This window comes from Coregonus clupeaformis, chromosome 17 (genome assembly GCF_020615455.1).
Source record: "Coregonus clupeaformis isolate EN_2021a chromosome 17, ASM2061545v1, whole genome shotgun sequence".
Lineage (NCBI taxonomy): Eukaryota > Metazoa > Chordata > Actinopteri > Salmoniformes > Salmonidae > Coregonus > Coregonus clupeaformis.
Window position 1 is genome coordinate 36926665 of NC_059208.1, and position 12331 is coordinate 36938995.

The 12331-nt window shown below is 43.6% G+C and overlaps 1 protein-coding gene across 2 annotated transcripts in view; it reads right to left on the reverse strand.

Annotated features, from left to right (window-relative positions):
- Positions 1–12331, reverse strand: part of LOC121586337 (RNA-binding motif, single-stranded-interacting protein 3) — a 268385-nt gene that overhangs the window by 58645 nt on the left and 197409 nt on the right. The window lies entirely within an intron of this gene.

Below are 12331 nucleotides of genomic sequence, written 5' to 3' on the forward strand. Positions count from 1 at the left end.
CTCCCAACCATCCAAGAATAGTTTGGTGATGAACAATGCCTTTTCCAGCATGATGGAGCACCTTGCCATAAGGCAAAAGTGATAACTAAGTGGCTCGGGGAACAAAACATCGACATTTTGGGTCCATGGCCAGGAAACTCCCCAGACCTTAATCCCATTGAGAACTTGTGGTCAATCCTCAAGAGGCGGGTGGACAAACAAAAACCCACAAATTCTGACAAACTCCAAGCATTGATTATGCAAGAATGGGCTGCCATCAGTCAGGATGTGGCCCAGAAGTTAATTGACAGCATGCCAGGGTGGATTGCAGAGGTCTTGAAAAAGAAGGGTCAACACTGCAAATATTGACTCTGCATAAACTTAATGTAATTGTCAATAAAAGCCTTTGACACTTGTAATTATACTTCAGTATACCATAGTAACATCTGACAAAAATATCTAAAAACACTGAAGCAGCAAACTTTGTGAAGACCAAATACTTGTGTCATTCTCAAAACTTTTGACCACGACTGTACATGATATATCAGTAATGGATGATGATGACCTTTAGAGATATGAGAGGACTGGACACTGACAAAGACCACTTTTGTACTAGATAAATGGAAGCACTCAGACGAAGGCTGTGTGTGTGAAGACGAAGTGTAGTCAAGCTTACTAGCTTAGCATGGCGTTAAGATACAGTAGTATATCAGTGAGTACAGAGTGTATCCATGCTGTGAATAAGACTGTGTGTGGGTATATTAGTATAGTGAGCCAGCTGCAGAGCTGGATGGACAGGAGTTTTTTCAGTCCCCAAAAGTAGAAAGTGCCCAGCTGCTTGCCTGTTGACATGGTTGTCAAACGCCCACGTCTTAAACTGTTATACTACCTCACATTCAACAGCATACTAAAAACTGAGCTGTCATTGAAACTGCTGCAATGGCACAGCCGGTAGGGTCACACACCCAACACTTCAGAGGTGCACAGACCATACCCGCTATGCAGACCTACAAAGTATGGTAAAGACTAGCATGAGTGGATTCCAATAGAAAATCCTATTAGAATCCAAAAGAAAATCCTATCACATTTAAGAACTATAGGATAGAATCTGTTGAATCTGCGCGTCACACATTAAAGTTATTGTGCCAACTGCAACGACAATAGCTGTGAAACAGTGGAGGTTCCTCAGAGGAGGAAGGGGAGGACCATCCTCCTCAGTGAATTTCATAAAAATAAAAATAGTGAAACATTAAAAAGTTATCCTTTTTAGATAACACTAAATCTATCTAAATATATTCACGACACCAAATAATTGATTAAAACACACTGTTTTTGCAATGAAGGTCTACAGTAGCCTCAACAGCACTCTGTAGGGTAGCACCATGGTGTAGCCGGAGGACAGCTAGTTTCCGTCCTCCTCTGGGTACATTGACTTCAATACAAAATCTAAGAGGGTCATGGTTCTCAACAGTTTTGAACAAATGTTTTTTTTTAAATGAAGGAGAAGCGAGGGAGAGAGAGAGAACTATCTAAAGGTAGCTAACGCAGTTTTGTACATCCCGCTGTTCCGTACATTTGACCTTATTTTAGCGCCCAAAAAACGTAATAGTTCCAGGTCAACTGAAATATGAATACCATTGTAAAGCTCAATTTCTCCACTTTCCAGCAAAATCAATGATAAGACCTTCATGCTGCCCGCCTCTGCATGATTGAATAAAGCAATGGAGCTCCGCCAGGTCTTTTTAAAAATGGCGGGTGGGAAGTGAAAGCTACTGCGTCATAGTGAAAGGGGGAGATATGTCTTATCACCTCTAAAATGTATATAAAACACTATAAAGAGTTTATATAATGTCTCATTACATACCTATTTGAAGGTTTGTGTCGAATTTGAATAGGGTTTTTAGGGCGGCGCTAAATTTATCTTCACAATTAAACTGTGGGTATCACGGTTTTTGAGAGTCATGATGGCTCGCAGTGATTACGCGAAAAATTAACAATTGATTGAATTAACTATTGACGAACTCACAAGTAATTAACTTTACACTCACCATTACACTCACTGTTGATCATTTCTTGTTTTTCATCTGCGAGAGAAGCGCTACACCTGGTGGAAAGAGGCTCTATGGCACAGAAAGAGTTGAATAATGCGTGCCGTACGTTACGTCGTGACATCACACTTGAACGCACAGCGTCAGCGGGTTCAGTTTTTTCAACTTTTCTCCAATACTATTGGCCCATTACAATGTCAATCAATGTTGAATTGAAACTTAGTTCACACCCCAGATTTTGATGCCAACACAGTCGCAACAGTCCCATTCGTTTTCATTGCAGCCTCGTTTGAATGCCGTGGTTGCCCACATACTGTATGTATTTTTAATTCTTTAATTTTTTTTATTTCACCTTATTTAACCAGGTAAACCAGTTGAGAACAAGTTCTCATTTACAACTGCGACCTGGCCAAGATAAAGCAAAGCAGTGCGATAAAAACAACAACACAGAGTTACATATGGGGTAAAACAAAACAAAGTCAAAAATACAACAGAAATAAATATATATACAGTGTGTGCAAATGTAGCAAGTTATGGAGGTAAGGCAATAAATAGGCTATAGTGCAAAAGAATTACAATTAGTATTAACACTGGAATGATAGATGTGCAAGAGATGATGTGCAAATAGAGATACTGGGGTACAAATGTGCAAAATAAATAACAATATAGGGATGAGGTAGTTGGGCGGGCTAATTTCAGATGGGCTGTGTACAGGTGCAGTGATCGGTAAGGTGCTCTGACAACTGATGCTTAAAGTTAGTGAGGGAGATAAGTGTCTCCAGCTTCAGAGATTTTTGCAATTTGTTCCAGTCATTGGCAGCAGAGAACTGGAAGGAATGGCGGCCAAAGGAGGTGTTGGCTTTGGGGATGACCAGTGAGATATACCTGCTGGAGCGCAGACTACGGGTGGGTGTTGCTATGGTGACCAATGAGCTAAGATAAGGCGGGGATTTGCCTAGCAGTGATTTATAGATGGCCTGGAGCCAGTGGGTTTGGCGACGAATATGTAGTGAGGACCAGCCAACAAGAGCGTACAGGTCACAGTGGTGGGTAGTATATGGGGCTTTGGAGACTAAACGGATGGCACTGTGATAGACTACATCCAATTTGCTGAGTAGAGTGTTGGAGGCTATTTTGTAAATGACATCGCCGAAGTCAAGGATCGGTAGGATAGTCAGTTTTACGAGGGCATGTTTGGCAGCATGAGTGAAGGAGGCTTTATTGCGAAATAGGAAACCGATTCTAGATTTAACTTTGGATTGGAGATTCTTAATGTGAGTCTGGAAGGAGAGTTTACAGTCTAACCAGACACCTAGATATTTGTAGTTGTCCACATACTCTAGGTCAGACCCGTCGAGAGTAGTGATTCTAGTCGGGTGGGCGGGTGCAAGCAGCGTTCGGTTGAAGAGCATGCATTTAGTTTTACTAGTGTTTAAGAGCAGTTGGAGGCTACTGAAGGAGTGTTGTATGGCATTGAAGCTCGTTTGGAGGTTTGTTAACACAGTGTCCAATGAAGGGCCAGATGTATACAAAATGGTGTCGTCTGTGTAGAGGTGGATCTGAGAGTCACCAGCAGCAAGAGCGACGTCATTGATATACACAGAGAAAAGAGTCGGCCCAAGAATTGAACCCTGTGGCACCCCCATAGAGACTGCCATAGGTCCAGACAACAGGCCCTCCGATTTGACACATTGAACTCTATCTGAGAAGTAGTTGGTGAACCAGGCGAGGCAGTCATTTGAGAAGGCTATTTAGTCTGCCAATAAGAATGCGGTGGTTGACAGAGTCGAAAGCCTTGGCCAGGTCAATGAAAACGGCTGCACAGTACTGTCTATTATCGATTGCGGTTATAATATCGTTTAGGACCTTGAGCGTGGCTGAAGTGCACCCATGACCAGCTCGGAAACCGGATTGCATAGCGGAGAAGGTACGGTGGGATTCGAAATGGTCGGTGATCTGTTTGTTGACTTGGCTTTCAAAAACTTTTGAAAGGCAGGGCAGGATGGATATGGGTCTGTAACAGTTTGGATCTAGAGTGTCACCCCCCTTTGAAGAGGGGGATGACCACGGCAGCTTTCCAATCTCTGGGGATCTCAGACGTTACGAAAGAGAGGTTGAACAGGCTAGTAATAGGGGTTGCGACAATTTCGGTGGCTAGTTTTAGAAAGAAAGGGTCCAGATTGTCTAGCCCAGATGATTTGTAGGGGTCCAGATTTTGCAGCTCTTTCAGAACATCAGCTGTCTGGATTTGTGTGAAGGAGAAGCGGGGGGCATGGGCAAGTTGCAGCGGAGGGTGCAGAGCTGGTGGCCGGGGTAGTGGTAGCCAGGTGGAAAGCATGGCCAGCCGTAGCAAAATGCTTGTTGAAATTCTCGATTATTGTAGATTTATCGGTGGTGATAGTGTTTCCTAGCCTCAGTGCAGTGGGCAGCTGGGAGGAAGTGCTCTTATTTTCCATGGACTTTACAGTGTCCCAAAACTTTTTGGAGTTAGTGCTACAGGATGCAAATTTCTGTTTGAAAAAGTTAGCCTTTGCTTTCCTAACTGCTTGTGTATATTGGTTCCTAACTTCCCTGAAAAGTTGCATATCGCGGGGGATATTTGATGCTAATGCAGTACGCCACAGGATGTTTTTGTGCTGGTCAAGGGCAGTCAAGTCTGAGGAGAACCAGGTGCTATATCTGTTCTTAGTTCTGTATTTTTGAATGGGGCATGTTTATTTAAGATTGAGAGGAAATTACTTTTAAAGAACAACCAGGCATCCTCTACTGACGGAATGAGATCTATATCCATCCAGGATACCTGGGCCAGGTCAATTAGGAAGGCCTGCTCGCTGAAGTGTTTTTGGGAGCGTTTGACAGTGATGAGGGGTGGTCGTTTGACCGCGGACCCGTTACGGACGCAGGCAATAAGGCAGTGATCGCTGAGATCCTGGTTGAAGACAGCGGAGGTGTATTTAGAGGGTAAGTTAGTCAGGATGATATCTATGAGGGTACCCATGTTTACGGATTTAGGGTTGTACCTGGTAGGTTCGTTGATAATTTGTGTGAGATTGAGGGCATCTAGTTTAGATTGTAGGATGGCCGGGGTGTTAAGCATATCCCAATTTAGGTCACCAAGCAGTACGAACTCTGAGGATAGATGGGGGCAATCAATTCACATATGGTGTCCAGGGCACAGCTGGGGGCTGAGGGGGGTCTGTAGCAAGCGGCAACAGTGAGAGATTTATTTCTGGAAAGGTGGATTTTTAGAAGTAGAAGCTCAAACTGTTTGGGCACAGACCTGGATAGTGTGATAGAGCTCTGCAGGCTATCTCTACAGTAGATTGCAACTCCACCCCCTTTGGCAGTTCTATCTAGACGGAAAATGTTATAGTTGGGGATGGAAATGTCAGAATTTTTGGTGGCCTTCCTAAGCCAGGATTCAGACACTGCTAGAACATCAGGGTTGGCGGAGTGTGCTAACGCAGTGAATAACTCAAACTAAGGAAGGAGGCTTCTGATATTTACGTGCAGAAAACCAAGACTTTTACGGTTACAGAAGTCAACAAATGATAGCTCCTGGTGAGTAGGAGTGATACTGGGGGCTGCAGGGCCTGGGTTAGCCTCTACATCACCAGAGGAACAGAGGAGGACTAGAATAAGGATACGACTAAAGGCTTTAAGAACTGGTCTTCTAGTGCGTTGGGTACATAGAATAAAGGGGGCAGTTCTCTGGGCGTTGTAGAAAAGATTCAGGGCATTATGTACAGAAAAGGATATGGAAGGATATGAGTATAGTTCAGGTAACCCTAAGCGTTGGGTAACAATGAAAGAGATAGCATCACTGGAGGCACCGATTGAGCCGGTCTCGGCGTGTATGGGGGGTGGAACAAAGGAACTATTTGAGGCAGTTTGAGAGGGACTAGGGGTTCTACAGTGAAATTGTATAATAAGAACTAACCCAAACAGCAATAGGCAAGGCATAATTGACATGGGAGAGAGGCATAAAGCAGTCACAGGTGTTATTAGAGAGAGCTAAGACAACAACTGGTAATAGCGATAACGTTTGGGCTAAGGCTAAACAGAATAAACAGGACAGGGTACCGTGTAAAGGAACAGTCCAGCAGGCATCAGCTGTGCAGCTGAGTGATCATAAGGTCCAGTGAACAGCAATATGTGAGTCCGAGAGCAGTTCAAATTGGTGCTTCAGCACAGCTAGCAGGGAGCACAGTTGTAGTTTGCGTGTGCTAGCGGGCCGGGGCTGGCAGATGGATCTTCGTGGTCGTCGCAACGGGAAGCCTGTTGAAACCACATCAGACAATTTCGTCGGCAAACCAGTCGTGTTGGATCGGCGGGGCTCAGTGTCAACACTAGGAGGTCCCGTCCGGTTGACAGAGAGGTAGATAGCCGGGAGATGGGCCTGAGGCTAGCACAAGGCTAACTGGTGCTTGCTATAGGGCAATGGTAATTAGCCAACAACAGGTTGCAGCTAGCTAGCTGGTTGTGATGATCCGGCGCTAGGGTCCAGTGATTCCGGCAGAAAGTCCAATAAGCTCTGGGTCGATAGCACGCTGTGCAGACTGGCCGACGAATTGTCCAGGCTAGAGCTAGAGCTGGCTGGTGGATAGTGTAGGCCACGGACAATGGTGAAGACGCTAACGGTGACTAATAGCAAGTAGCCATTCAGTTGCAGCTACACTAGTTTCAGCTTAAGGTTCTTGATGAAAGTTATAAAGAAATAATAGAATCCTTTCCACGTTGGGTGAGGCGGGTTGCAGGAAAGTATATTTAGTTAAAGAATGAAAAGTAAAAATTGATAAATATATACAAAATAGACAAAAAAACAAGAAACGGGATATTTACACAAGGACAATGAATAAAAGCGACCGCACTGCTACGCCATCTTGGATAACCTGGAACGGAGTTAGCTACCATTATATTTCGTTGAATTCTTTCCCGTTTTTTTCACTTTCACTTAGCTAGCAAATGCAGTTAGCTAGTTTAGCCTACTCAAACACCCAGCTCAAACAGAGAGGGATGCTATGTTAGCTAGCTGGCTATGGCTATCCAACACTGGAACTCTTCCATGTCAAGGTAAGCGTTTGCTTTTATTAATTTATTGCCACCGGGGCCCACCAGTGTAACTGCTAAACTGCTTGATTGACTGTACACGGTACTGCATGATTGTAGCGGGTTTACTAACGCGTTCTAGTAGCTATGTTGACTATGACGTTACTAACGTCGTTAGTTAATATGGTGACAATGATGTAGGCTGTGTGTAGCAGTTGGCTTGGAAAAGTTTTTTAGCCTGATCACAGACAGCTGATGTGTTGTGCACTGAAGTCCACAACGGAAGGGAAAAGGTGAGAGCAGGAGAGCGTGTAGATGCGAGAAGGAATTATACACCTAGCAAAATGTTCATGTTGTTTGTATGTGGCTGCTAGGAAAGTGAACTGTGTTTGCGTGTGATCAGGGTGTATTCCTTCTGTTAAAAAAAGTTTATTAAACGGAAGGAAATTGAATGAAACAGGGATAAACAGGCACACGTAGCCTACATATCAATACATACACACAAATTATTTAGGTCAAATAGGGGAGAGGCGTTGTGCCGTGAGGTGTTGCTTTATCTGTTTTTTTAAACCAGGTTTGCTGTTAATTTGAGCAATATGAGTTCCATGAAATATTTTACATTTTTAGCAGACGCTCTTATCCAGAGCAACTTACATTATCTTTTTTTATTTTTTTTTCATACTGGCCCCCCATGGGAATCGAACCCACAACCCTGGCGTTGCAAACGCCATGCTCTACCAACATCCCTGCCGGCCATTCCCTCCCCTACCCTGGACGACGCAGGGCCAAGCCTGGATTCGAACCAGGATCAATAGTGGCACAGCTAGCACTGCGATGCAGTGCCTTAGACCACTGCGCCACTCGGCAGCCAATAATGGTTCTATATAATACTGTACGCTTTCTTGAATTTGTTCTGGATATGGGGACTGTAAAAAGACCCCTGGTGGCATGTCTGGTAGGGTAAGTGTGTGTGTCAGAGCTGTGTGTAAGTTGACTATGCAAACAATTTGGGATTTTCAACACATTAATGTTTCTTATAAAAAGAAGAAGTGATGCAGTCAGTCTCTCCTCAACTCTTAGCCAAGAGAGACTGGCATGCATAGTATTTATATCAGCCCTCTGATTACAATGAAGAGCAAGACGTGCCGCTCTGTTCTGGGCCAGCGCCAGCTTAATTAGGTCTTTCCTTGCATCACTCAACCACACGACTGGACAATAATCAAGACAAGACAAAACTAGAGCATGCAGGACTTGCTTTTTGGAGTGTGGTGTCAAAAAAGCAGAACATCTCTTTATTATGGACAGACCTCTCCCCATCTTTACAACCATTGAATCTATATGTTTTGACCATGACAGTTTACAATCTAAGATAACGCAAAGTAATTTAGTCTCCTCAACTTGTTCAACAGCCACACCATTCATTACCAGATTCAGCTGAGGTCTAGAACTTAGGCTGACATTATGGGGTATTGTGTGTAAGCCAGTGACAAAAACATCTCAATTTAATACATTTTCAATTCAGGCTGTAACACAACAAAATATTGAACAAGTCAAGGGGTGTGAATCGTTTCTGAAGGCACTGTAAATTAAATAAATGCTGATATCTTTGTTTTACTGTACCTAAAATTGTATTTTCCTTCTATATTTTATTTGCATATAAGCAATGTAAAGATGCTGTGCATTCTGGGAAACCTCCCAAAATTGTGTGTTATCGTAACATTGTATATAGCAGTGGCGGTCGGTGCCGTTTAAGATGAGATAATTTTTTATGAGCATGGCCTTATATCTATTACAGCATGTTGGATGTCATTCATATTCAACTCACCCAACTCAATGTAACATCGATAGGTTTAGGTTACTACATGATACTCAAATTGTCCCTATACCCGTCATGAGGTTGCTACAACCTAGCCTATGAATGAAAGTTTACAACGTAGGTGCACAGGTCAAGATAAACATTTGTGACCCATTTCAGGAAGCTAAGCATATGTCGCACATCACTACTTCACAGGAGAGACATTTGAACGTATTTTTTATAATTTTTTTAGCAGAAACTCCTTTTGGAACATGTGAACTCTCATGTAGATTAATAACAACCTTCCCGCTAGCCATGATTGGCCGAGATAATGGATGGACTCGACATGCCGAGAGATGAGTTCGGATTGGTCCGCCATGTAGCGTGCTTCTGTCTATAACGTGAGCTGCTCAGTATGTGTAGAAAATCCTTGCTACCGCAGCTTTTTTGAAAGATATAATGTTAGCCATGGAGAACTGCAAAAGTGTTGCTTCTGCTCTCAACAACATTGCTGCCCTGAATTTAGCAGGCGCTAAAGTGTACTGTTAGCTAGCTAGCAAACATTAGCTTGCTAGCTTGCTTGCTAAAGGTACGTGTATAAACTGTGTAGTGATATTATTTGTACCTCAGAAATCCATTTGCATTGCTAGTTATAGCCTAATGTTAGCTAGCTAGCTAACATTGAACCTAGTTGGTTAGCTTTAGCTACCTGCAGATTCATACTACAGCATTTCATGCATGGTGGCTAGCTATGACAATCAGTTTGTATTGCTAGTAGTATGGGTTGGGATTATGGTTAATTGTTTAGCTAGCTAGCTAGCTTCGTGTCTATACAAAAACATCAAGTTGGCCAGGTGTGTCTGGGGGTGATTAAGGCCATCTATTGTATTTCATGAACATGTGTACAGTCGTGGTCAAAAGTTTTGAGAATGACACAAATATTAATTTTCACAAAGTCTGCTGCCTCAGTTTTTATGATGGCAAAATTGCATATACTCCAGAATGTTATGAAGAGTGATCAGATGAATTGCAATTAATTGCAAAGTCCCTCTTTGCCATGAAAATGAACTTAATCCCAAAAAAACATTTCCACTGCATTTCAGCCCTGCCACAAAAGGACCAGCTGACATCATGTCAGTGATTCTCTCATTAACACAGGTGAGAGTGTTGACGAGGACAATGCTGGAGATCACTCTGTCATGCTGATTGAGTTAGAATAACAGACTGGAAGCTTTAAAAGGAGGGTGGTGCTTGAAATCATTGTTCTTCCTCTGTTAACCATGGTTACCTGCAAGGAAACACGTGCCGTCATCATTGCTTTGCACAAAAAGGGCTTCACAGGCAAGGATATTGCTGCTAGTAAGATTGCACCTAAATCAACCATTTATCGGATCATCAAGAACTTCAAGGAGAGAGGTTCAATTGTTGTGAAGAAGGCTTCAGGGCGCCCAAGAAAGTCCAGCAAGCGCCAGGACCGAGGCACCACCAGTGCAGAGCTTGCTCAGGAATGGCAGCAGGCAGGTGTGAGTGCATCTGCACGCACAGTGAGGCGAAGACTTTTGGAGGATGGCCTGGTGTCAAGAAGGGCAGCGAGGAAGCCACTTCTCTCCAGGAAAAACATCAGGGACAGACTGATATTCTGCAAAAGGTACAGGGATTGGACTGCTGAGGACTGGGGTAAAGTCATTTTCTCTGATGAATCCCCTTTCCGATTGTTTGGGGCATCCGGAAAAAAGCTTGTCTGGAGAAGACAAGGTGAGCGCTACCATCAGTCCTGTGTCATGCCAACAGTAAAGCATCCTGAGACCATTCATGTGTGGGGTTGCTTCTCAGCCAAGGGAGTGGGCTCACTCACAATTTTGCCTAAGAACACAGCCATGAATAAAGAATGGTACCAACACATCCTCCAAGAGAGTAACTTCTCCCAACCATCCAAGAACAGTTTGGTGATGAACAATACCTTTTCCAGCATGATGGAGCACCTTGCCATAAGGCAAAATTGATAAGTAAGTGGCTCGGGGAACAAAACGTAGACAATTTGGGTCCATGGCCAGGAAACTCCCCAGACCTTAATCCCATTGAGAACTTGTGGTCAATCCTCAAGAGGCGGGTGGACAAACAAAAACCCACAAATTCTGACAAACTCCAAGAATGGGCTGCCATCAGTCAGGATGTGGCCCAGAAGTTAATTGACAGCATGCCAGGGCGGATTGCAGAGGTCTTGAAAAAGAAGGGTCAACACTGCAAATATTGACTCTTTGCATAAACGTAATGTAATTGTCAATAAAAGCCTTTGACATGTATGGAATGCTTGTAATGCTTGAGTGTTAGCACACTCTTAACACTGACAGTGAGACTAGAGCAGGAAAATCCTCTGGGACAAACTCTTTGAGGTACAGGGAAAACTGTTAAAGGAGGAGACAGCTTCAATTTAGCTTAATCTGCTAATTCCTCCGACCAACCAGCCACTCCAGACATTAACGTTACCATGGTGAAGATAAATAAATAAACACTACATGGGGTAGAGGGAGGAGGTGCCAAGTCTAATGGAGTGTTCTTAATCTTCTTGTCGTACACATTTCAATAACATTTATACAAGCAGACAGCTCTCACCACATTTATTTCTTAATGGCATGGGTTGGAGTGTTGCTGGTCCCCGCCTCTTAGCTGCAATTTAAATGGGGGAGACAGATGTTTCCAATGCTGTGGGCTGTTAGGGCCTGGCACTGTACTGTTCTGCTCTAGTTCTGTCCTGGCATGGGTCTGGCTGTCTGACTTTGTATGTCTTGCTTAAATGGCACGTCCCACTGGGCACACACTGGTTGAATTAACGTTGGTTCCACGTCATTCCAATGAAATTACGTTGAACCAATGTTGAATAGAAAGGGCCTAGGTTTCCACTGCAGGCTTTCCAGGAACTAAGTATAGACACAACAAAATGAAATTACAGGACAATAAATTAATTATCAATGGGTCCTCGATACTGTATCGGAGTAACGGTCAGTACTCCGGGCAGGGAGCGACCAGCCAATAGCGACCAGCCAATCAATAGTGTCACCCAGGGTGATTGATGATCAATGCTGCCACAGACGTTGATTTATGATCGATGGAGCCAGGGCTAGTATGACTATCCACTCGATAGTGTCCCTTTACTGTAGCTGATGAGAGATCGGGGGCCCGTATTCACAAAGCATCTTAGTAGTGCTGATCTAGGATCAGTTTTACCTTGTAGGTTGATTATAATGAATGTTATAAACTGGGTTGTTCGAGCCCTGAATGCTGATTGGCTGACAGCCGTGGCATATCAGACCGTATACCACGGGTATGACAAAACATTAATTTATTTTTACTGCTATAATTACATTAGTAACCAGTTTATAATAGCAATTAGCCACCTCAGGGGTTTGTGGTATATGGCCAATATACCACAGCTAAGGGCTGTGTCCAGGCACTCCGCATT